We start from the raw sequence: 26,725 nt of genomic DNA on the forward strand, positions 1-26,725 counted from the left end.
TCAAGAGCCACCCAGGGCTTGGTCCCCTCGTTCCCACCCTGTGCCCCACAGCCTGTTCCCTGGGACCCACCATCGTGACCTGTCTCCTCACTGGCCACTGGCGAGCCTGAGTGCTGGTAAGCAGGGCAGGGTAGAAGCAGGGCCAGGGGCCAGGATGCCCGGGGGTTATGGGACCTGCCCGCACCGGGGACAGAGACTGACCTGGACAAGCTCCCCAGGCAGCCAGTCCTGCCAAGCCCGCTCTGCTGCCTGAGGATTGCCAGAGTTGTACACACTTCCCAAATACACCATCCGAGCAGAAGGGGAGGAAGCAGCCCAGTCATCGGGGGAGGCAGGTCTGGGGGATTTGGGGCAGGCAATCCTATACAAGAACCCGTCTCCTCCAGTTTCCCGGGTTGGACCTCCGGTGGTCTCCTCACCCCCGACACGCCTGCCCCAGCCCCACAGCCTTTGGGAGCCCCATCAGCTTTCCCAGCTCCTGCCCATCGTGCCCCTTTGCTCGGCTGCGTACCAGACATTCAAAATGCTTCCTTCCAAAACCAAAACAAATACACAAACAAACAAGGTCTTTATTTTGGGGGTTTCAACAAACAGGCCTTCCACAGCCTGGGCCCCGAGCAGGGATCCCTTGTGCCCAGATCTAAGGAGGGGTTTTGGCAGAATGAATTAGATTGCCTGTTGGCCCGGCCAATTACAGTGGATGGAGCGGACAGTGTCTATTTAGTAAGAGGGCTTCAAGTGTCCATTGAATGCATTGTCTTAACGAGCGAGGAGAAGCCCTGGTGTCACTGTTGATCAGGATACCCCAGCCTCCCCTGGCCTTGTGGATACCAGGGCAGTGACAGCTGGCAATGTCTCCCCCCACCCATGGACACCCTCGTTGGACACACCCAAGTGTCTATGAGCTCCTCGATGCTTCATGGGTCCTCGATGCTTCCATGGTCTCGCCCTTCCCAAAGCCATTCCTTAACTTTGCCCTCCACTCTGCCAGGCTGCACATACACTTCCAGTAAATTCCATTCTAAGTTAGCCAGAGTTGTTTTCTACTGCTTGCCTCCAAAAGGCCCCAACAGATAACGTTAATCACCCGCCTTCATGGTGTGGAGGAGAGAGCTGGACTTTGCCTCCTCCAACACAGGAGCATAGAATCAAATTTGAAAGAACATTAGTTTTCCTTTGGCCTAGGTCCACCGGCCTGTTGAAAACCACCAGGAGAAGCGTGGCCCTCTCCGTCCTCCCCACCGTCCCACCGCTGCCACCACTACAGCCCGCTCCTCCTCCATACAACCAAAATCGGAATCTGACTTCGGCTGGCTCTCTACCCTTGTCTGTCACTTCCCTGGCTCAGTGGATTAAACCTCTGCCTTCGGCTCAGGTCATGATCTCAGGGTCCTGGGATCGAGCCCCGCATCGGGCTCTCTGCTCAGCAGGGAGCCTGCTTCCCTTCCTCTCTGCCTGCCTCTGCCTACTTGAGATTTCTCTCTGTCAAATAAATAAACAAAATCTTAAAAACAAAAAAACCCTCCAGTCTAGAAGCTCCAATCCACTCGACCACCTGTAAGTCCCACCGTAATGTCCTTCTAAATTCATTATGGTGCGATACTGGGATTGTAGTGGTTAAAGTTCTGACTCTGAAGGCAATTGTTCCAGAGGGTGCTGGCCGCTCCATCAGAAGACTCACCCCCGGGACCTGACTGTAACGAGGAGACAGTCTCAGTTTGGAATACATTGGTCTTTTAACATCTCTCCCATTGATCCATCGACCAATCAATTGATAGAGCTGCCCGTCTGCCTCTTTCATCTCCACTTTGAGCAGAGATCACACCCTGGACTAAAGGCCTTCTGCAGGCAGCACAGCTCATTGGGAAGGCAGTTACACAGCATTTCTTTCTTTATTATGATTATTTGTATTGTCACCTCGGGGAAGTCGTGTTCAGGGGGTGCACAAGTGACGGACGCCTTGGGAAACATCGATGTACCTACCGGCTCCCCAGTTAGCACATTAGGAATGTTTTATTCATGCCTGCAAGTCTCGAGCGTCTGGTCCTCTGGCTGATGGTAGATAATCAGGAGTTCAATACATAGTGGCTGAATTAATGCATAAAAGATCACTCATTCACCGTCAGTAATTTGGAGTTGACAATGCAACTTGAGCGAAGTAAAAATAACAATCTAAAGATGTGCATATTGAGTTTCCTGGAGATAATACGGCTTAAGCATTTTGTAATTGCGTTGCCTGCAAACCACCTCCCCCGGCCACACATCTCACCTACTCGCGGAAACAGACCTGGCGGGACCTGGTAGTTGATCTTGACTCCCTGTCACCGGGATTCACTGTGCGTCAGCTCAAGTGTCCTGCCATTGGGATTGCCTTTGCTGCACTGTCCCCACGCCCAAACGCTATTTGGTTTTTCTGCCGGACGATGCCTGAGCCTCCTAAACCATTCCCTCGTAGCCCTGATCAGCTTTTAATTACGTATTGATCCGGATGCTCATTTGGTTACTGTTTCTCATTCGTGCTGGACTCTCAGGGTCCGGAGCAGACAGGCTCCATCCGTTTTACTTGCTCCTCTTCCCAGCTCCCAGCACTGGGCTATCACGTAGTAGGTGCTCAATAAACACTAAGAGAGCAATGAACAAACCACTTCTGTGTGTGACGATTTTAAGCAATTAGGCAATTCAGTCTCTTGCAGTACCTCAGACAAGCCTGGCCTCCAATTTAACAGTATAACTAAATAAACACCATTGGGTTTTTTTGTTTTGTTTTTTAAGGATTTTATTTATTTATTTGACAGGGGGTGGGGGACACAAGCAGGGGGAGGGGCAGAGGGAGAAGCAGGATCCCTGCTGAGCAAGGAGCCCGATGCGGAACTCTATCCCAGAACCCCAGGAACATGATCTGAGCCAAAGGCAGATGCTTAACGACTGAGCCACCCAGGCGCCGTAACTAAACAAGGTTTTACATTCATCTGTCAGACAAGATCCCCCACCTTTGCATAGGGTATGTTGAACACCATGTTTGTGATGTTTCCGAGGAGTCGAGGTGCTTCGGCGGAGGAACTCCGTTACCACTCAGACCCCTGTGTGAGTTCTGGAATACAACAGGACTCGTTCTTCTCCCCCAGACCAACAAGTCCACCTAGCAGAAGCTGACCATCCACCTGGCCCCTGCCAAGCTGGCTCCTCGTGGCTGGGCCAGCCACCTGACTTCTCCCTTCCTGGGTCCCCAGCTGGCATCCATTAACCTGTCTGCATTCAAGTGGCATTTCTGAACTGCAGATCAAGCCTGCCCCCTAAGGAACCCCCTTCAATCCACTATTCTCCTGGTGAACATTTTGTTGACACCCACTGTGAAGCTGGCACCCGCCCCGTGGCAAACAGATGGCAGGTGTTGGCCACTGCGGGGTTTCCATTTGCTGCTGGGGAAGGTGGACATGGGCAGATACCAAAGCTCCCCATGGCCTTTAGGGTGAAACCCAAACCTTCTTTGAGGGGCAGTCGAAGCCCTTCAGGATGTGAGCCTCCTGGCCTCTTTCCAGCATTTTTTTTTTTAAGATTTTATTTATTTATTTGACAGACAGAGATCACAAGTAGGCAGAGAGGCAGGCAGAGAGAGAGAGGAGGAAGCAGGCTCCCTGCGGAGCAGAGAGCCCCATGCGGGGCTCGATCCCAGGACCCTGAGATCATGACCTGAGCCGAAGGCAGCGGCTTAATCCACTGAGCCACCCAGGCGCCCCTCCAGCATTTTTTTTTTGCATATGTTTCACACCTCAACACCACCTTCAAGGCCATGGGTGTTCTGAATTACCTGCAGGTCCTCAGACATGTCATGCTCTTTCGCGGCTTGGCCTTGGCTCAACGCTGCCCCCTTCTGTGTGTCTTGCTCTTCCTGTTTTCCTCCCCGACCCTCTCCCTAGAAACCCCCTATGCATTCTTCAGTAGTCAGCATATAGATCACTCTCTCTCCAGGAAGTCCTCCGCAATGCCTCCCTCCCCTGCTGGAGGTAGGAGTCTCTCCAAGCTCCACAGCACCCCACAGGCATGGTTTTACTGCACATAACCACTGGTTTATAATGGCCCCCTGTCTTATTCACTGTTTACACTCCCCCATTTGTTGGCAACTAGTTAACCTCTACACCTAGCTATTCTCTGCCATGAACACTGTAACTAGTCAGCAGTGTTAATTTCATCTCCCATCTTGGAACCACCATAATTTTCCCTAGGAGAACAGTTTTATACAGAGTATGAGAGTTGCTTGACCTGTCAAAGGCTGTAAGGTAGTGCGAGGTAAAGACAGGATGTGAGGGGCGCCTGGGTGGCTCAGTGGGTTAGGCCTCTGCCTTCGGCTCGGGTCATGATCCCAGGGTCCTGGGATCGAGCCCCACATCGGGCTCTCTGCTCCGCGGGGAGCCTGCTTCCTCCTCTCTCTCTGTCTGCCTCTCTGCCTGGTTGTGATTTCTCTCTGTCAAATAAATAAAATATTAAAAAAAAAAAAAAAAAAAAAGACAGGATGTGAACCCACGTCTCCTGCCTCCGAATCTAGTGCACCTGCAGAAGCCAGAGGTCACATGTAGGAAGCGCTGATGGGGATTCGGGTGACTTCCGTGGAGGGTAACCACATGTCCCTGTTCGCCCAGGACAGGTCTGGCTGCTGCCTATTTCCCCAGCATAATTATTAACGACACCTTCTCTTCCGTCTATGAGTCCTGCTTGGACACTAACTTATGCAGTCACCTACTTTTATGGCAGCAGGATATGGTCTGCAGCTCACTCAGAGGTCATCCCAAGGGCATTCCCTGAAGGCCCTCACATGGCTCTATTTACAACGCAGCAAGGGGTTCCATAGAGAGCCAGGACCACACACCAGTGAGGGGCATCCATACAACTAAACCCCGCAATCCTCTCTGGAGTCCCACTCAATGAAGCCCATTTGGAGGGAATGGTTAGGGCTCTCTTGCCTGGAAGTTGACACAGTACTCCCGAAACCTGCACAGTGATTGCCAGGAAGCCCGCTGGGGAGGCGGGGTTGCCGGAGGGAGGGGTTATCCAGACTGTGAGAGTGGGTATGATGGCGGCAGAAAAGGACTCTGGCTCTTTAAATCACATCGAAGAGTCCTACAGATGGTACCAGCCACTTGGCAGACTGAGCTGCTTAAACAAAGCCAAGAAAGAAAAGTAAACCAAGCAAAAACGGTCCCCTCCAGCCAAGAGCAGAGGTTTTCCATGATGCCCTGTGAAGAGCAAAACTGGCTGGTCCCCGTGGGAGAGACATCAAAGGGACAGGTAGATAAAGAGTGAGGAGAGCCTCTGTTTGCTGAGCCTCCAGCCAGGACTGTCCCAAGTCTGCAGAGACAAAGCCCCCCCTTTCAACAGTTACAGGAGCCAGTCATTCAACTGCCCCAGGCTGACCAGGGACGGTGGGGAGGAAGAAGAGAAGTCAGCCACACTGTCTCTGCCCCCATGGGAATTCAGAGCAGAACGGTTGCCTTGCCACAAACTCCTGAATTAATGTGATCCAAACAAGGATATCCTATTGGCACAGCTCTGAAACATTATCCACGTCATGAGAGAATGTTCTAGAACCAGGTGGAGCTTTCATCCTTGCGCTTCTCATTATAAATAAAGAACATGGAATTCTAAATCTCTTTTTCCCTCTCTCTCTCTTTTTTTTTTAGATAGGCTTCATGCCCAGAATGACGCCCAACATGGGGCTTGAACTCACAACCCTGAGCTCAAGACCTGAGCTGAGATCAAGAGCTGGTGCTTAACCGACTGAGCCACCCGGGCACCCCCATGGAATTCTAAATCTTAAAAACAAAAGAAAAGAAAAGAAGAAAAACCCTACAGAATCATGGAAATACAAACCATTTCTTTTTTCTAGGCAGGGCTGAGAATCAGGGAGGAAAGAGGGAGGCAAAGACTTCCCACCGAACGCGTCTGAAAGAAAGGAAGGTATTGACTTGAGGGTTTACTGCCAGAAACTGGGTCTGGCTCCTCTGAACCATCAGGGGGAAAGCAGGGAGAGGAGTCAGGTTGTTGGGACTCGGCGAAGGTAGTTAAAGTCTGCCGCACATTGTACCCCCGGAGACGGACCACCAGCCGGGAGTGTTAGCCGGAGGGAATCCCAGAGAGCAGTTTTCACCAGCTCCTGCAGCCGACGAACCTCTGCTGAGCTCCCTGTACTGTAGGCAGAGCAGAGCATCTCAGAATATCGAGGTTGGAAGGTAGTTCTCATCGGACCACAAGACCCTCACCCCAACCCACGCTCTAAATTCCCAGGTTAAAGAGACTGAGTTTCTGTCTCGCCTTCCTCCAGAAGCAGTCAGCTGGGTGCATTAGAGTGAGCCCTCAGCCCCGTCCGAGGTGTCTGCCCATGCCAGCGTGCTTCCAAAGCTCATCCTGCCTCAGCCTTTGCACACACCGATCCCGCTGCCTGGCAAGTTCTGTTCACCCATCTCTTTGCATGGTGACCCCTTGCAATACTCACCCCATGAGTATTCACTTAAACATCATTTTCTTTTCTTTTTTTTTTTAAGGTTTTATCTATTTATTTGAGAGAGAGAGAATGAGAGGGCATGAGAAGGGGGAGCATCAGGGGGAGAAGAAGACTCCCTACCATGCAGGGAGCCTGATGCAGGACTCGATCCCAGGACTCCAGGACCATGACCTGAGCTGAAGGCAATCGCTTAGCCAACTGAGCCCCCCCAGGCGCCCTCTACCAGAGGCCCTTTCTGCCCATTCTATCCAATGGAGTTCCCTCATGCCCTTCCTCTCTCACCCAGCCTCCTGGACATGTCTCCCAGCACACACCGCACTGTGATTTCCACACAGCTCTTCCACGAGTCCTAAATATTTACTGGACAGAAGAATGGGTGGATTCGTGTTTCCTCGATTCTAACCGGTCTCATCCTCCACAACTGTCCACATCTCCCTGATTCGCTACTATGAGCCAGCACCGAGCCCAGCGCTCCGGACAGAGGAAGTGTGTACCAAAGATCCGTTATGTGGCTGTGTGTGGTCTGGAGACATAAGCGAAGGGGCACTTTCTCCTTCCTAGTCTTCTTATGCATTTCCCTTGCCCATGCCCACTGCCCTCTGGAAGGCACACGGGAGAGGAAGGAAGCAGATCCGTGTCCTGGCTTTGTTCTCACAAAGACCTAAGCTCTTAGTGGATTTGGAAGTAAAGCAGAAAGTCTTAAAGAAACTTGGAACGGGAAAGGGTTTTTCCCAGACTACAGATTCTGTGGAGAGAAGGAAGGAGGGACAAGAGAGAGCGTCTGTGTGAGCATCCCGAGAGCCAAGAGTAGCCCCGATTCTCAGCAAGACTGGTGGGGCGGTGGAGGTAGGGTCAGGGAGGAGAGACAAGGCCAGCTGCCACCTGTGGTAGAGGATGGGCTCATACAGCCCCCACCGGGGACGGAGGCGGCAGGAAGACACGGGACTGGAGGGTGTCCATGAGGCACAAAGGTAATGGTGTGGGCAGATGACAGAGGACCGGATGAGAAACCCCCCACCCAAATACCTTCCTACTGCTCACGGAACTAGGACGGCAATAGGATCTACAAGGCACAGAAAACCGCAGGAAGGACTGAGGGTCCAGAGTAGAAAGCGAGGCTGCGACACAGAAAATCTGAGAGCACGAGTTTGTGCACGGAGGGTCAGACCTGCTGCAGAAGAATAAATACTAAATGGACAGTAGCGCTTTACATGAAGTTCAGGGGTACAGCCTTCTGGGCCCCCATCACATGCTGTTCAATTCATGGATCCTCTCAAGACCATGCAGGACACAAGCCTTTCCACCCTTTATTTATAGTATGGGGCGGGGGGAGCAGAGGGGGGAGCGCGAGTGGGGGGAGGGATGGAAAAAGTCTCAGCTTTGAGGTCGGCACGTCCTGTTACTTCTGGGTGTAGAATCTTGGCCAACTCATCTCACCTCCCCGAGCCCCGTGGCTCTTGCGTGAACGTAATGAATGGCTGCCGACTTACACGGTACAGATTATGACATGTAGCGCGTAGGAATTCTCCATAAATCCCGCTCATGAAAGATTTTAGGGGAACTACTCCTATGCTCTGTCCCCTAATCCCAAAAGGTGTTCAAAAACATCTCCCCCTTTTTTTCCCCTATTGCAAGTGAAAGAACTGAGGAAGTTCAGAGAAGCCAAGAGACTTGCCGATAGGCCAGCAAGTGGCAAATTAGAACCTGAAGCTGTACTCAGTCCACCTCACTAGTCACGGTCGATTTTTGTCAAATGTATCTACTGAGGACATACTAGGTACCAGGCACTGGGTATGCAGCAGAGAAATAAAAACAGCAAAAAAAAAAAAAAAAAAATCCGTGCTTGCAGGGAGCGCGCATTCTAGAAGAAACACCGGTGGGCCCGCTGGCCGTCAGCACATCATTACCGCAGGCTTCCCAGCATCGAGGTCGGGTCCTACCGAGTCCCTGGCTCTCTTCCATCGGTTCTTTAGGAAACACAGACTTGCTGGACAGAGGAAGGAGGCACATTTGTTGAACACCTATGAGGTGTCAAGCATTCTGCAGACACTCTCATATTTGAAGGCAAAACTAGAGTCAGGACCACGGACTGGGCCTTTGGCACAGAGCACCCATATCTGGCCCAGGCAGTAGGGGACGCCATGACTTTGACCGAATTCCAGACGCACCCAAATGAAAGAGCTGGCAGCTACCAAGAGAGCCAAACGTGCAAGTTCCCTTCTCTGCCACTACAGAAACAGCTCTCTAGTTCAGAGAGCTGATGTTCAAATCTGAGCGTTGTCTGTTCGCTTGCTCATGTCACATTTGAGAAGCTTAGCAGTGAGTGTATCAGGGGACAAGGCCACAGTCAGTTTGGGTCTCCCACAGTGTCTGAGAAAGCCTGCTTCCCACAGAGTCTCAAGCAGATGTGGGCTTTGAAGTCAGGCCTGTTTGTGTCTCAGGCCTGTATGTGCCTGCTGCATGACCGGAAACACACCTCAGGACCTCTCTGAACCTCTGTCTCCTCATCAGCGAGGTAAGATTGATGTATTCATTTCCTATTGTATTTGTAACAAAGTATCACAAATGTTAGGGCTTAAAACACCACAAATTTACTGGAGGTCAGAAGTCCGAGATGACTCTTACAGGGCTAAAATCAAGGTGCCTGCAGGGCTGAGTGAGATCTTGAAGGTCCCAGGGGAAATCTGTTCTTTCCCTTGCTTTCCCGCTGCTAAGGGCCACCTGCTTTCCTTGGCGTGCAGCTCCCTTCAAGCAATGAGACCATTCTGGCTTCTGCTTCTGTTGCCACGTCTCTGACACTGACCCACGGCTTCTGCCTTGCAAGGTGGAATCATCCTACACCCATCCAGATAATCCAGAATAATCTTCCCATTTCAAAGACTATACCTTTAATCACATCTGCAAAGCCCCTCTTGTCATAGAAGATAACATGCCCCCAGGTTCCCAGAATTAGGATGAGGTCATGGGGCAGGGGGACATAATCCAGCTTCCCACAAGTATGCAAGCAGCTGTCACACTGTTGGGGCTCCCTGAAAGTGAGCTGCCTTCCTAGGAGAGGTGGTTTAGGGGGAAAACTTGGATCCTGAAGTCAGGGAGAAGCAGATTATGAGTCACTGAGCAAAGTGTAGAAACTATGAATTGGGATGAGGGTGGTGGAGGGAAGAGAAAGCAGGCCTGCTGAATCAGGACAGAAAGACAGACAGTGCAGGAAATAACGCCTGTGGGGCTGGGAGGGGGCAGGGTGGAAATAGACTCCGTACCAATTTTTTCCTCCAGAAAGTCAGGGGTTAACATTTTCCTCTGTAGAGTTCAGCCTGGGACACATCCTTGAGTCTGATTTTCTGCTGCACACAATGGCATTCCTTGTCCTGTGTGCGAGGAGACTGGCGAGGCCATGGGGCGGTGCGAGGCTCCCCCACTCCAAGTCATCCCACGCTTGGCAGAACTCCAAGTCCACCTGCTCGGGAGCCACAGCTCGTAGCTGGGGGGGCCTGAGTGGTTTAGGTCCCCAGGGAGCTGTTAGCTGAACCCGCTCTCTGATGATACAATGGCACACATGGGCCTCCCTTCATGGACGCCTGGGAAACTTCCACTTGCCACTCGACACAGCTCAGAAACCTTCTGGATCTCGGTCACTTCCTGACTCAAGCCTAGATGGCTCCCTTTGGTCATCAGGGCTCTCCAGAACATTCTGTCACTCACCCAGTCAACGTGCATGTGTCTCTGATCCCCAAGCCCCCTCGACACCTGTATCACACCCCCGGGCCTCCGTGAAGCGCAGGCTCTGGTCCACGGGCCGTAGCCTTTCCTGCACAACGGCGCCAAGCACTGTTTCTGTTTACGGAGTACTCACCATGTGCTGGTTAGCGGGCATAGAATTTTATTTTTTTTTAAGATTTTATTTATTTATTTGACAGACAGATCACAAGCAGGCAGACAGGCAGGCAGGGGTGGGGGGAAGCAGGCTCCCCGCTGAGCAGAGAGCCCGATGTGGGGCTCGATCCCAGGACCCTGAGATCATGACCTGAGCTGAAGGCAGAGGCTTTAACCCACTGAGCCACCCAGGCGCCCTGTGCATAGCATTTTACACAAATCATCTCATTTAACCCTTGCTATAACCCTGCGAGACAGGTCCCATTTTGTCCCTACATTACAGATGAGGAAACTGAGGCCCTGACGAACTAACTCGCCCTAGGTCCCACTATAAGTTCTAACCCAGTGCTTCTCAAGCAGGACAAGTTCACAACGGGGGCCGGAGGGAGACACTGTTGGCATCTGGAGAGCAGAAGCTGGAGAGGCTGCTGAGCAACCCACAAAGCCCAAGCGAGGCCCACAACAGAGGAGTACGTGGCCCACGGCGTCGGCAGGGCAGAGACTGAGAAATGGGCGCTGGAAGCCAGTTTTCCCACCCAGGCAGCCTTCTCGGACCGGCACGCATCAGACCCCTCGCCACATGGCATTGCAACTATCTGTCTCCTACCCGAGCTTGTGGATTTCTCGGAGTCAGGGACCACTTCTTAGAAGCGTCTGTATCTCTCACACACAACTTGGAATTCAATACAGGTTTCTAAAATAAAAGAACCGACCCCCAAGCAAACGAATGAGTAACTCCTGGGACAGAATGTTCTCCTTTCCTGAACGTCTCGGGCTCTTCTCTCTCCCGTGGCCCTTCTCATCTCGGACCTCATTTACCATCACCCAGGACTTGTCTCATCTCCACAATTATGAGAGAATGTTCCAGAAATCAAGAACCCAGCCACATTCATCCTTGTGACCTCAGGAGCTCCAGCATTTAACCCGCAAGAGAGCCTTAGTAACTATTTATTGAGATGGAATATTCTCCATTTCTTCTTCTCCCTCCCACTTCCCACCTTCGTTCACTCGTTTGAGCTACTAAAAATTCCAGAGCGGCTGACAGGCTGGAAAGTCTGGGGCAACATATCCACCAGGCATCACAGGCACGTGCTGGGGACCCCAGACGCTTTTAGGAGCCCATGAAAATCTTCTCATTTTAAGACGAAGAAAAATAAATACAATAATGAATGTATGTAATAATAAACTTAACCTGGATTATATCTATCTTTACAACGAGTTGGGCATAAAACTTGTTTTTACTAGATTTTTATTTTTATGGAAGATGGAGCCACCATGGCACGAGAGCCCAGGCCCGTAAAAGCTGGAACACAGCCCTGGGTTACGGTCAGCCCCTAAAGCCCTCTATTCCCCACCACGGGATAGGTTTCCCCACAGCCGAGCAGAAAAAGCATTCAGCGCCTGGGATGCCGACTGCACTTGCTACCTACCGCCGTGTAACCAGTCAGCATAGACACGGCGGCTTGCGCTGGGTGAGCCCGCTTCCCTGCCACACCGGCTCCCGGGCCACGAACAGGGCGGTGACTGGGTGAGAGCATTAGCTGAAGACAAACTGGAGAAGAATCCAGGCCCAGGCTCCATCACGGGAAGGAAATACCCCAGAGCACGCATGGCACAAGGTGGGGATCACCAGGGCATCCTTGGGTCCCGTCTGCCAGGCCAACCTCACGGGCATTCCACAAGCGGTAGGAATGGGAGGGCCCAGCAGCACACAGGAGGATGCAGACCATTTCACTGGCCACCACCCCTGCTGGATGCCCGGACGCCTGGGCTCCCCTAACCCCCAGGATAAACACACCAATCCTCCCTGCCTTCGTCCAGGTCTCTGCTCGGAGAGAAGAAGGCCATCTCCCCATGCCTCCTTCCCACCTTTGCCCCCCAACCCCAACAAATCCCCTCTGCTCCTCAGGCAGAGATGGTCAAAAGAGACCACAAACAGTCCTGTGCTGTCCTCCCCCTCCCAGTGTCCCGGGCACCTGGAGGACCAGAGCATCGACCCCCACAGAGGGCACCATGCAAACAGCCATCTCCCCGAGAATTTGCTTTCAGGCTTTATGCCTCAGCACCTTCTTCTTCTTCTACTCAAAGATCTTGTTAGCATGACGGGACACGATCTCGGTGGGACCCTCCTGTAGGGCATCCAACATGGCCTGTCTTGGCAGCAGCCACCACCTACCACCCACCCATGCAGGATGGGACGAATGAGAGCATTTCTGGTTATTGCCGTGCTGCCCAGCATCCTAGCTTTTCCTGACCCAGTTCTGAAATTCTGATGAGGTCAGCTGACAGAGAGGGCTCAAAAAGGTTAATGTCTTTGCACAAAGCAGAATGTGTAAACACGTCAGTAATTATCACAGATGTCCCACGTAAAATGCCCTGTCTGACACTCAGAGTCAAGGACCTGGCTGGCGTGGGGGCTCGGCTCTCCAGCTGGCCTGTCTAGGGAGCAGGAACGAGGCAGAAGCCTTGTGTCGGTCTGGGTGGCAAGAACATCTAGAGATTCGGGCTCTGCAGCCCGGGTGCTTATGCTCCAGCAGAGGGGCGACAGGTGCATGGAGTCCAAACCTCGGGGCTAGGCTGACCATCCAGTGACCGCGGCCATGGCCAGGGTCTGCGCTCAGCCTCTGCGTTCGGCCGCTGCCCATCGTCCGTGGGGATTAGCAGAGGGAAGTCTTGGCCGAGTCCCGCAGACTATGCTCCTGGTAAGTACCAGCTGTTCTCACACGTCCTGTCTTTCAGTTGGAGAGAAAGAGGGAACTCAACACATGGTAGTGTATAAGGCAAGCACATCCCTTCCCAGTGATTTTTTTTTTTTTTTTTACCCTTTTTACCCTTAAGGGCAGCACAGAGGTGGGGTGGAAAATCCAACCCAACCTGAAAAAGTCTCTCCCCTTGACCAGCTTTAGGCTCCTCAGAGCTCTCTTCTCCGCTAGGCGTCCTCTGTGGGCTCTGTCTGCAGCCCGCCCAGCCAGTCTGGGCAGGAACCCCGTGAAGTCAGCTTAGCAAACATCCCCCACTCTCCCTATCTGTGCAGGCTCCTCACGCCCCATATTTGAGGTCTAAGTCCTGGCCTGCCCTCAGCAAGAAACCTGTTAGGTCAGTGTGGTCAGAAGCCCCCAGCCTCGATGTATTCTCTATCTACTGACCCCTCCTCTTCACCCGGCTACAAACCCAGCTGTTGTGCAGTTTTCAAAGCTGAGCTGAAGCTTCCCTTCCCTGTCATAATGGTACTCATGTCTGGTTCTACTTCTCTTTAACAACAACAAAATACAAAATATACAAACACAACAACTTTGGAGATAGTTTCAACCAAATAAGGTTTGTTTGTTGTAATATCGGGTTATGGATTTTCCAGATACCGCTCTCAATCTCCTGCTTCATTCTGAGGTTGTGGGGGTGGCCCAGGGCTGTGAAGGTGAAGGGAGGGTCGCAGAGGACAGGCCTGCCCCTCAGTACCATCACAGGGGCAGACCTGCCCACAAGGCTGGCTACAACCTTAGTGGGGAAGGAAAAGGCTGAGCTGATTTTGAGAGGCCTCACTAAGGTGTTGTCTGAACTTCAGAAAAGTAGCCAGTACTTCAAATCACAGTGTGAGCACGTGCAAACACACACACACACACACACACACACACACACACACACACAGCCCCTTCCTCTGTGCTTTTGCCTGGTTAACGCCTCAGTCAAGGCAGAGAGTTATGCATTCTTCCAGGATACTGGGCCTGATTTCTTTGACCAGGTCAAATAACCCCCACATTTGAGGCCCCTCTGGCAGCACTGTCCCAGCCGGCGATTGGATGCTCTTTCCTTAACTCCCTGATCAATGTCCGGCCTCTTGTCAGTCTGTCATGGGAGCTCCCTGAGGGCAGGTGGACTGTCCTCCCTCATCTTTACACTCCAGTGCTAGGCAGAGCCCCCTGCACACGGGAGTCTTTAGTAAGCCTCAGCTGAGCTAGAGAAAGAAGGACAGGAGAAAGGGAAAGAGAGAAAAAAGGGAAGGGATAAAGAAGACGAGGGAAGGAAGGGAGAGAGGGAAGGAATGGAAGGAAAGAGAGAAGGGAGGGAGGGAGGAAAGGAGAGAGAGGGAAAAGGAAGGAAAGCAGGGAGGGAAGGAGGAAGAAAGGGAGGGAGAGAAGAAAAACAGGAGAAGAGAAAAGAAAAGGAAGGGAGGAATGGAGGGAAGGAAGGAAGGGAGTAAGGGAAAGAAGGAGGGAGGGAGGAAAGAAGGAGAGGGAGGACATGGAGTATGAGACCTGAGGCTGGAGAGGGGTACAGAGGTAGTTGTGGACAACCTAATACTCCTCGCCAAGGAGGAAGAGCTTTTCCCAGTAGATAATGGGTCACCATGGAAGGGCTTTAAACAGGAAGTAGGAGGGGATGTGGTCAAATAATGCATTATAGAGAAATCAGTTTGGCTACCCAGAGCAGGATGCTGTTAAAACGATCTAGACCAGGAAGGTATGGGGGCCTGAAACAGGACACTGTGGTAGGCATGGAGAGGAAGAGATGAGTCAAAGAAGTGCTGAGACACATTTGGCCAGAATTGCTGACTGGGCATGGATGAGAAGGGGACGGCCAGCTTCACCAAGCATTTCCACCATGCTCAACACCATGCCAAAGGCTTTGCAAACATTATACTATTTAATCCTCAAACCCCAAGAAGATAGGTGTTCTCCCACCTTGTGGCTGAGCAAAATGAGTCAAAGACAGGTTAAGGAATTTGCAAAAATCACACAGCTAGAGACTGGTAGAGCCGGCTCCAGACCCAAACCCTTAGCCACTGGGCCAGAGAGGTCCCCATGAGATACAGTCACACCAGACAGGAGTCCTAGTCCCTTCACAGAGCTCAGGGTCCAGCGTTTTTAACCCTTTTCTTTAGAAGCAGCAGAAATACTGTAAGGAACCAGTCTGAATTTCAGGCTTGGACAAATAGGTAGAGAGTGGTACCATTAATTACACGTAGAAGAGGGACTGCTTGTTTGGAGTGAGGTCTGAAGGTGACAGGTCCCGTGTGAAATGTTGTGCTTGAGTAGCTATGGCGATACCCAAGGGACACTGTTCAGTGGGCTCCTGGACATGCAGGCTGGGGTCTGAGAAGGACCTAGATGGATATTTGGGAATAACCCAGCTGCCCCAAGCCCAAGCCAGGTGCATGCCAAGAGACTACCAGAATATTTCAGATCACCCTTCTCTGACAAAATGAACATTCCAGCAAAAGGGCTGCCTTGGCTACTATTTGCGCAGGAATTAATTTGGAAATTCAGAGGCTGCCGATCACAAAACATAGGGCTGCTGGCCAGGTGACCCTGAGACGAGCAAGGGCCAGGGCCCGGCACCCGGACCACACCTTCGTCCTAGGAAACTCCGTGACTGCGAGTGAGGAAGAGAAGCATGGCTGGTCCTGGACACTGGCCACATGCACCTTGCTCATTAAACTTCCACCATTTACTGTCGTAACAACGCAGGGAGACCGTCTGGGGGTCCACTCGGTGGGTCGGACCCATGCAGCTGTTTGCAATCATCTCTGAAAGCAAAATTCCTAGCAGGAGGAAAAATGACTTCTGTTTCGTGTCAAAAGCCAGCGAACAAGGTGTGATACCGGAACGTACTTGGATCGCACACACACACACTCTCTGCCTTCTTCCTTCCTTCTTTTTTTGGGGGTGGGGGGCAATAACTGAGTAATACATGAAATCTGTTTATCGAGTCCTGCCCAAACGTTCAACAGCAGACAGGAATATAAAATCACAAGGGCATCATCCCTGTATGTACTTCGGATGTATTTTCCCCATTTTTTGGCTCTAGGAATGTGTGTTCTGGCTACCTCTGGGATGGGGATTTAAATTAATTTTTCATTTGGTGAACAGAGTGTGTCATGTTGAAATGGTTCTCGGGGAACCTGTAACAGATGCTGTCACCACCCCGTCACCATTAGATGAACCCACCTCCATGATTCCCAGGAAATTTTTGATCAAACGGCTGGTGATTTCCAATGAGACAATTGAAGCTAATTTTTTGGAGATTTCCCGTACAAAGTGCTCCACTAGAAATGGAAGAATCTGGGCAAACAGACCTTTTCTATTCTCTGGACTCTGAGATGAGACTTCCAAGCTCTCTTTTGATGGGGTCTTTCTGTCTTTTCCCACCATTTCCTGTCATAACCACTTGTGGGTAGGAAAATAGTAGAAGCCGTAGTTTATCTGTACAGCATCTCTGATGTTATCATGCCCATTCTACAGATGAAGAAACTGAGGCTCCGGGATCAATAATCTGCTGGTGGAGATGCAAACTACGAAGTGAAAAAGCCTGGGTGGAAACCTCTCTACACACACACACACACACACACACACACACACACACACACACACACACCCCTGCACGTACCATGTTGACTGGCTCCATGGAAATGCGTGAGCTCAGAACCGGTGAACATCGTTTCTGATGTGCCGTCAGTTATCACCAGCGACAATACTACAGATGTTTACTGAGTGTTTATTATGTAATAATCATTTGCAAATATTTCATTTCATTCTTACACTGGGATTAGGACATTTAAGATTAAGAATCTTTTCAAATAGGAAGTGTTGGATCTTGGACTTCAGCTCAGGAGCCTGGAATGCTGAGTCCAGGGTCCCTGTTTCTAACTCTCGCACCAAACTGTCCTCAGTGAGTGAGGGACCCTGTGGGTTGCTTCTCCTCTGTGGGCTAGCACCTTTCCATGTAAACATTCACCTGCTGGATACATCTCCTGTCTGACTTATCTGCGGCAGTGTTACTAAGTACCCCAAGACTTGGCGGCTGAAAACAGCCCTTTACTTTGGCTCACAATTTTGCGGGTCAGGAATTCAGGAAGGGCTCTGCTGGCTGGTTCATGTCTGATCACTGTGGTGTCGGCTAAGGTGGCTGTCGCTGGAAGGTCCACTGCCAAGACGGCTCTGTCAACTGTACGTCTGGCCCCTTGGCTTTTCTCTGGGCCTTTCTCTTCCCACATGGCATCTCTTCTTCCAGGACCTGCGTGGTATGGGCTTCTCATGGAAAGACAGTCTCGGGGTAGGTGGGTTTTCTCTATGGTGGCTGGATATCCCCAGAGCATTCAGTTCAAGCTCCCCGGGGAAGAAGCTGCAAGTCTTCTTCTGACTTCCCACAGTATCACTTCTGTCTCATTCTCTTGTCAAGTGAGTCCCTCAGGTGAGCCCAGATGCAGGGGGAGGGGAGATACCTCAGTGGGAGGAGTTGCCGAGAACCCACACCCGCTCTAATCCCCAACATGGCCTCATGGATAGTATATCTGTCTACCTCAGAGGCCACGCAGGGAATGGAGGGAGAGGAGTCTCGGTTACAGACTGCCTGCTCAGAGCACCTCCCGGCGTATGCTGTCCGTCTCAGCAGTAGAAGCAAGAGTAGTAACACCAGCAGCCGTCCTTCACTGAGCTTGCACTCCATGCCAGTCACTATTCTCGGCATCCACATTCGGGAATACCTCGGTCCTCATCACGAGCCTGTGGTACGCATCAGTACCTATCATCATTTCCATTCTACAGAAAAGAAAACTGAGTCACATGAAAGTGAGTTCACACGTCTGAGGTCCCATGGCCTGGAAGGAAGGACAGGAGTGAGTATCCACAGCCTGTGCCTTTCATTTCTTCACTCTACTCTTCACTGCCTCTTAGGTTACCCTTTGAGGCAAGGGTGCAACAGTGTTTTTAATGATTTTGAAAACCACCAGCTCAGCTGATCCTTACTGAGCCTACTTCTTTAGGCTTCGATGACCATAAGACTAAAGCTGTGTCAACAGACACACAGTCTTACATGGCGGCGAGTAGACTTCCAAGGACTGGATCCTGCCTGTGGGAAGCTGTATCTCCAAGGATGGTGGTGGTAGCGCTGCCCACCTCACAGGCTCTCCTGCGGCACTGCTCTGTGTCTCTCCCAGCCCTCCATGTCTGCAGACCCTCGGACCACACTGAATGTGACAGGTGTCATGCTGTGCCACAACCCTGCCTCTAGGAACCCAGAGCACCACAGGGGCAGCCCAGGCTCCTCTGCTGGAGAGAGAGACGCATGTACACCGCAGGCAGGGAACGTGGAGAGGGCAAACGTGTATAAAGGAGCCATCTGGATGCCCGCCCCAGTCGAGCCTTCCAATGACTTCAGCTCCAGCCACCCCTGGGGCCAACCCCGTCAGAGGGTGACCACCACCTGGCTGAGTCAGCAGCCCAACAATTGTGACACACTGTAACCGATGCTGTGTCTGAGCCCTGGAGTTCTGGGTGTATGTCACAGATAGCCGGAACACTGGCTCTGACTCTTCTTCATTGTATCACCTCGGGCAAGTCCCCAGGCCCTCTGGGCGTCAGTTTTCTCATCTGTAAAATGGGGACAGTAGGAGGGCCATCCTCAGAGAGTTGGTGTGAGGATCAAAGGAGGTATCAAGGAGAAAACTATGGGCCTGATGGATCATCTGAGAGGTCTGAAAAAGTGGAAAACTGTATTGAGGGGCATGTCATAAGCTGTCGGCAATTATAGGGCGATTCAAAAGAACTCCAAGAAATAGAAGAATGAAGATTTTATTAGTAGGCTCAGCAGAAAGAAAACATAACCGTAGAAGAACATGCTACCAAAGTCCCTGACTCCGCGGCCAACAACTTCACATAATCCTAACCATGGAAACAACACAACTTCCAAGATGTGGCATCACACCATCCGGGGACAAGGAGAAGGGGAGGGAGTGATGATGGCACAGAAGCAAGAGACAATGTCCAAAACTGATCATTCAGGAGACGGTACACGGATATCATTCAGAAATATGGAAGCAAGGTGTGCCTGGGTGGCTCAGCCAGTCGAGTGCCCGACTCCTGATTTCAGCTCAGGTCATGATCTCGGGGTTGTGAGATCAAGACCCACACTGGGCTCAGCACTGGGCATGGAGCCTAGTTAAGATTCTCTCTCTCTCCCTCTGCCTCACCCCCACCATTCACTAGTACATTCGCTTGCTCGCTCTCTAAGAAAAAATATGAATGCAAATACAGAAGAAAAAGCAAAAAGAGTAGAGAGGAGGTTGCTTCTGGAAGCGGGGTGGATGGGGGGTGCAGAGGCCACCAGAGAATCGGGTTTTGTTGGAAGCTTTCTAGCATCATTTGATGCTTAACTATATGCACATACAAAAATCATTCTAAATAAAATAAAACATAGCTTCCCACTATATTTTCATATCAACTTCACAAATTCCCCATATCTCAGGAGAGTACCTACAGTGAACGAGAACAGACCGGCTCCCTGCAGGACCCTTGGGAACCTCACCCAGATCTTTAAGTCCACTCAGGTTGCTGGAAGGAGGCCCTCCACCCTCCCCAGCCACCAGGGCTCTGAAGGCTCCACACTGGGCTCCTTCCATCTGGCTCCGGCTGGCCCCTTTCTTCTCCATGTGCTTCAATTTCCTGCTCTAGAGTCAGCTGTTTTCAAACGGGAAAGGTCAGGTGCGAGTGCTATTTCTGGACATTCACATTTGGTGAAAATGATTCGGGCAGGTTTGGGTTTATTGCCTGAGCCAGGTAAACATGAAATCTCTCCAGCTCAAATATCACAGGCAGAAGTCTTTCTCTCCCTCTCTCCCCCCCACCCCTCAAATACACATACTTTTCCACCAAGTCCGGCCATCTGAATTTATTACCCAAGTAAGATTTACTGACGTTTACATAAAAATCCCCAGCCTGCGGGTGATATGCATGTCAGAACGGTTACCAACAGTGTGATGTTGAAATAGATCCTCAGGGCACGCTTGTCTCTCTAGATTGATTGGAAACAGGCACACATGACGACGTAGAAAAATCTAGATGATCCGCAGTTATCTGTGCTCCTTTCCCCCGTGCAACAGAGGCCGGGAGAGGTCATCCAGCGTGCCAAGCGCAGCCGTGTGAGGTCTGTTCTAGGTCTCCAAGGAGGAGATAATACAGAGCTGCTTCCATTGATCAACAGCAAGTGCGGGAGGTTCACATAAATCAATTAGCAAAATGTGTATGTGGCAGCCATTGCTAAGCCATCGTGTGTAAATAATAGTTTTAAGTGCAAAATAGCATGATAGAATCTATTAACCATGCCCGGCTCGGCTGAGTTCCTCCGTGACCTTCAGCGACAGAATGTTCAGCTGTCGTTCAAAGGCCACTGCCGACTGATGTGGACAATCTTGAGGCACTAGAGGCCAGGGTCATCTCAGACATGAACCCCAAGTCTCATCTGTAATAACAATGACAACATACATTATACAGCACTTGACCATCTGCCAGCCCCTTTCGAATACTTTATGAGCTTCCCTTAGTCTTCCCTGTAAGTCTGGGGAGCCCAGGAGAGGCGGGAAGGCACAGAGGAACACGGAGGGGGGCAGATTGAGCTCTACCCTTGGTTCTGCCACTGAGGGGCTTGTCTGAAGGCAGCACGTTCGTTTCCCTCCAACAGATGCACTGCATTCCAACAACTATCGTTGCCATCCCCACTTTGGCGGGGGGTAAAACTGGGGCTTGGACAGGTTAAGTAATTCACAAATAAAAGTGGAGAAGTTGGGATGTGAACCCAGATCTATTCGTCTCGTTTCCGGTCCGATGCTGCATCCGGCATTTCTTCCCAAGAGGCCTCCTGGGCCCATGCAGCTCCATCACAGTTACGACCTAGGGAAGGTCTACGGGGACCCGGCACCCCAGGATTCTTTCCGGTAGAGCCCAGGAAAGAAGGTGTCGGTGTCTAGGGTGGGCATTTAACTCTCCGCCATCTCCCTTCCATGACCCAACTGCTGTCCTTTGCTGCGCCAAACCTGCTGGCAACAGTCAGAAGGACACTGAGAGTGTACCCCTATATGAAGACATACAGAGAAGCCGAAGCCTTTTGCTCAGGCCACATCCCTCTCGCTCTCCCTTAAGCTCACTCTGCTAAGGCTGTCTGTCCCAGGCACTGTTCCTACACACACGGGAGGCTTCTGCTTAGGTCCCCTGCTCTGGCTGCTCCCTTTGCCTGAAACCTTCCTCCGGATGTCCACATGACTAACTCTCTCATGCAACTCATTAGTAACAGCTACGTTTAAAAAACGATGCAATGACACTCTCTAAAGGTCATGGTAAGGAAAACTTTACTCGAGGGGGCTCTCATGACTGGTACAGGGATCAGCACAGCGGGGTCCTACAGCAGGGGAGAAGAGGGTGCTCAAGTCCAAATATAACAAGGGAAAGTGGGAATTCGGAGCCAAGGAGCAGGGTGGGTGGGCGTCGGCAGGGGCTGGAAATTAAGCAGAACCATCAGGGTTAAGGGGGAATTCGGGCTAAACAGACCTACCAGAATCATGGGGGATTCCGGCCACACTGACTTAGCAGGATTCTTGGTAAAAGCGGACAATATAGAGATGAACACAGAAATCCCGAAGTCGAAGCCCAGCTCTCAAAAGAGCTTGACCTGAGTTTGGTCAAGGAGAGAATCTTCACTGGGCTCTCGCCACCACCACCCCCGCCCCTGCCATCGCCCAGCCCCCGTTAGCATCACAACTGCACTTCTCCCCAGCCGCACTCCGTACTCCAGATTCCCGTCCCCTGCTCTGCTTTCCCACATAACCCTTAGGGACTGCTAAATACAAAGAAACGTTGACTTGGTGTGCTCAGGCACTATCTCCCATCTCCCACCCCAGGATGTAAGCTCGGGGAGGGCGGGGATTTTTGTCACTTTTGTTCACTCAGTGTCTCTAAATGCCTAAAACAGTACCTGGCAGAGATGTTCAACGAATATTTTAACAAGTGAGTAAGTGGGTGGGTGGATGGACGGACAGGTGGACGGAAAGATGGATGGAGGTTACGCAAATGACAGAGGGACAGAATTGTTCTACATCCCCCCCACCCAGGGTCATACCAGGGTAGGACCTCCCTCGGCAGGCTTCTCTCTGTGGCTCACGTGGCCTCAAGCAGATTCTGAAGCCGGTCGTCCAGGCGCTCAGTCTCTTGTCTTGGATCCCAAAGCCTCTGGACACACACACACCCCAATCCTGGAGCTTTCCATCAGACCCGGGCCCGTCAGAGAGCAGCCCAATCAAACTCACTGGAGCAGAAACACTATTTCGCTCAGCCAAGGTCTGCAGAGCATGGACACAAATGGAAAAACCAGCTCGAGCAGCACGGCGTAGACCGAAGGGGCTTCGTTGAACCTCATTGCTCCACGACGGGGGCAGCTTCTCGGGGCCAGGCTGGCACCAGGCCAAATCTCCAGCTGCCAGCCGCCTCCGTGCTGCGGAGCTTAGAAGCCGCTGGCGGGGTAGGGGTGGGAGAGGGGGGACACGACCCTGCTAAATCAACGATTCCGTGTCCCCACTAGAAAAGCTACGGCTACTGTTGCAGGAGCTGTGTCTCCCAGGACTCGGGGTTCAGAACTTGGGCCCCAGATCTCCACGGACCCACAAGGGGAGTCGGGACGGAGCCGACAGCAAGGAGGAACAGCTTCAGACAAGGCTTGGCGCAGAGCTGTCCCGGTGTCACGTGAAAGCCTCCCAAACGTGGTTTCTACACCAGGGAGGATGGCCCTGGCTGGCCGTGGAGACTCAGAAGACGCAAGCCCACTGCAGGCTGTACCAACCGAATGCTAACAGCAGCTAGAGGAATACATGATGGTGTGTCCTACCCAGGGGCCCCAGGCCACTGCTAAAACTGGCGCACACGGCAGCAGGCTATAAATAATCCACACCGTGTGATCCTATTTTTGTTCAGAAAACATGTGTACAAACAGTAAACCCCAAGAGGTTACGAGTAGTTACCTGGGGAGGATGGGATGATGGGTGATTCAAACATTTATTTACTACATTTTCTAAATTTTCCGCAACACGTGTAATTTTGCCCCAAATCGTCCAACATTAAGATTGTAGGCGACTGCGTGGAAGGGAAACTGCCCATACACAGAATGGCACATTCCACCCGCCTGCCCAGACGTGCAGAAGCTGCCCTCACAGGGGCGCGGCCTGGGTCACACTGAGCCCGCGCCCACACCTGCATTGGCCTCTGGAGCTGAGCTGGTTCTTTCCAGCAAAGATCTTGCCCATCCCAGTTTCTTTCCTCCCTCCCCAAATTGCTTAAGTCCCCACATGCTTGGACCTAAGGCCACCCAAGATGGGACACAAACCCCGCCCGCCTCACCCCCCTCCCCAGGCCAGCTCAGCTTCTTCTCCAGCACATGACAAATCACCTCGTCCCAAAGGCAAGTTTTCATGTCTCCTCTCCTCCTCTGCACATGCTGGTTCCCTCGCCGGGAATGCTCATTCCTTCCAAAGTTTTCCCAGAAAACATCTCTTCACATGTCAAAACCCAGCTCGAATGACACCTCCTCTATGAAGCCCTCCCAGACTCTCTCAGAGGAGCATTTCCCAAGAGCTCTGTATTTACCTCCGGCCAAAGTGGACCTGACGCAGGCCGGATGCTGTGTCCGCTGAGGGAGGTTTCTTAACAACGGTTTCCCTCCATCTCACAGAAAATATATTGGGGATCTATTTTCCAGAAGATACTTGCATCTGTTGAGGGCACAGACGCACACCTAGAAACTTGAGCTGGGAGGATGGGCAGTAGATAAGAGAGTCCAAAAGTCCCCTTGAGAATAACAAATCACTAATTTCTCCTAACTGAGCAAAGAATTGCTTCGGGGCAGGTGAGTGGTCTTCAGCTGTAAGCCCCCAGGGGTATGGGGGGCGTAATAGGGGGACCTGGGGAGCCCTCCCTCCACCGGGGAGCACTCTGTGTTACTTCCTGCCTATGAAACCACAGCCTTCGGCGATAAGCAACTGTATATCCTCAAATACTGTCAACCGGCAAATTTTTGTCCATCACGACACAGTTCCGCCGTGGTAAGCACAGACTCCTCCAGCAACAACCATCACACGGTAGTGGAAACTGCCGCCTGCCTATCTGCCCTCCATCAGACTAGGACCTCTTGGACAGACCAAAACAACCGTGTAGTTACGCCTCTTCCTGTCCCTGTAGAAGGAGCAAAAGAAGGTGTGTGTTGGGTGGGAGGGGTCATGCCAGGACAGTCTTCGCTGCTTTGTCAAGACTCAGCCTGGGGAACAAAGCAGGAAGAAAATTAAGATTGCACCTCTTGGGGCACCTGCCTGACTCAGTTGGTTAAGCATCCAATTCTTGGTTTCGGCTCAGCTCAGGATCCCCGGGTCCTGGGATGGAGCCTCGAGTCGGGCTCTGCGCTGGGCGTGCAGGCTGCTGGCGACTCCCTGTCTCCCTCTCCCCTCTGCCCCATCCCGCACATTCGCACTCTCTAAAATAATAAATTAAAAAAAAAAAAAAAAAAAGACCGCACCTCTCTGTTCTCTTTTACCTGATGAGACCCTTGTTGTGCCCCCCACCACCACCGTGCGGTGCTGAGGGCACAGAGCCTTCCCCATCACTGTCACCTGCCCAGTAAGTACCAGGGGGATGTCACTGCAAGGCCAACCCTGTCTGTGGGGCTTCATGCTTCCCACCAGTCCTTACCGGGTGAAGAAAGGACAGCAAGCCTGGCCTCACCCCTGAACTACACAGAGCACACTGGTAATCAAGGAATCATCGGATTGACGGCGCTCCGCATTCTGACCAGGCACTAAACACCCCCCCCCCCCCCCCCGTGAACTGTGAACTCTCTCTTCCGGCTGTGCTTTCAATCCTCTGAAGGTCATCCGTAGCATTATGCATAAAATCCGGGGAGGCGGGGTGGGGGGGAATGGATCGAAGCCCACAGACTCACGTTAATGGCCACTGGAGTTTTCAAACCCAGCACATTTAATTCAGAGTGTAAATGGCAAACGCCTTGTTCAGTTGAAAAACAAAGAACCAAATTGTGCATGACCCAGCTCGGCACCTCTGAATTATGCCATTTATTACGTTTACTCCGCATGCATATAATTAATCCAATTTGGCTCTGTGGAAAAAAGTAATCGCTTCCCTTAATGATGCAATATTAGAATTAACCAATTCGGTCCTCAGCACACATTCTCTTGTGGTCGGCAGCTACGCTGGATACCGTCTGCTGGGGGCCCTTGGAAAGCTTTTGCAGAGGCACAGAAAAAAAAATTACTAGCTAAAAGGAAATACCAACATGCCTTCTAGTGCACTGAAACTGGCTCGTGATCACGTACGTGTGCTTTTCCTTTTGCGCTGTGGGCCCGGGACTAGCTTCACCATTAGGTAGAGCCGCCTGATACAGGTTGTTCGAAAAATCACGGTAAAAAGGAGCGTTTATGGACTAGTCATGGAAGAGATTTGCATTTAGATGACATTCTTAGTGTGGCTAATAACTCAGTTCAGCCATCACAGACACACAACTGAAACACGGTCTTGCTGGGCCCAACGTTACTCCAGAGCGGGTTTTTTCCACGCACGTTCCCCCGGACTGTCCCACTTGGCCTGGATGCAAGTGCACGACCGCGGTTCCAGCGCCAGTGACGTGCAGGCTGGGTTAATAGAGATCCGCTCGCTGCTTCCTAGGTACGCTTCCCTGTACAGATTCCGAGTCTCCTTTGCATGCGTTGCAGGAGGGAAGAAGAAAAGAGACCGATTTTGCTAGCAGAGGATTTCAGTTTCAATTTTACCTGCTTTGCTTGACATGAGCTTCTAGAAGTTGTGCAACAGCTGCTGGAATTAGATATGAACCTAAACTCCACCGGTAGGCTGGGGAGAACTTGAGTCCTTTCAACTACCTTCCAGGGGCTCTCCAGAGCTTACAAAAGAAAATCACAAGCTCTTGGGCAGGTCTGTCCCAAACCAGATCTTATGCCTTGTTCTGTGTCTACCCGGATAATTGTGCTACGCGGGGGGAGATGTCTGAGCTCCGCTAGTAGGTGGGAAGGCCTCGAATCTGCGGTATCCACAAAGCTGCTTTACTGCCTCTGGAACCTTCACAACAGCCCCTCCCCGAGGTCTGTGGCATTCGGAGCCTCCCACTTTGACTCCGGAACCCCCCTGGGTCACCTCGCTGTCCATCTCCATCAGCTCTCAGGCTGGAGGCAGAACCAGTCGCCCACCTGTGGTTCTGCAGCGCAGTCCTTGGCCACCCCTGGTGTCCCTCATCCCCCCCAATCACCCCCATCCCTGGTTCCTCATTTGGCTCTGTCTTACGCCTTTGTTTCCCTTCTGATGCCTGATGGCAGCAGCAGATTCTGACCAATATGGCATCTTCTGTGACGCTCTGCCATTCATTCAACAAACATCTCTGTGTGCCAGGCACAGTGCTAGGCATGGGGAGGCTCAGAATGGCAGTATGGACGTGAGAAAACACACGGGTCTCGGGGTGACGGCACGCGGCTCAGGACACCTTGGGTGCAGAAGGCACTGGAAACAGAATGAGGTGGCTGAAGGG

At 51.8% G+C, this 26,725-nt stretch overlaps 1 protein-coding gene across 2 annotated transcripts in view; it reads right to left on the minus strand.

Moving 5' to 3' along the window:
* KAZN (kazrin, periplakin interacting protein) overlaps nt 1-26,725 on the minus strand; it is a 1,041,121-nt gene that overhangs the window by 897,119 nt on the left and 117,277 nt on the right. The window lies entirely within an intron of this gene.

The sequence above is a fragment of the Meles meles genome, chromosome 1 (assembly GCF_922984935.1).
Source record: "Meles meles chromosome 1, mMelMel3.1 paternal haplotype, whole genome shotgun sequence".
NCBI classification, from domain to species: Eukaryota; Metazoa; Chordata; class Mammalia; order Carnivora; family Mustelidae; genus Meles; species Meles meles.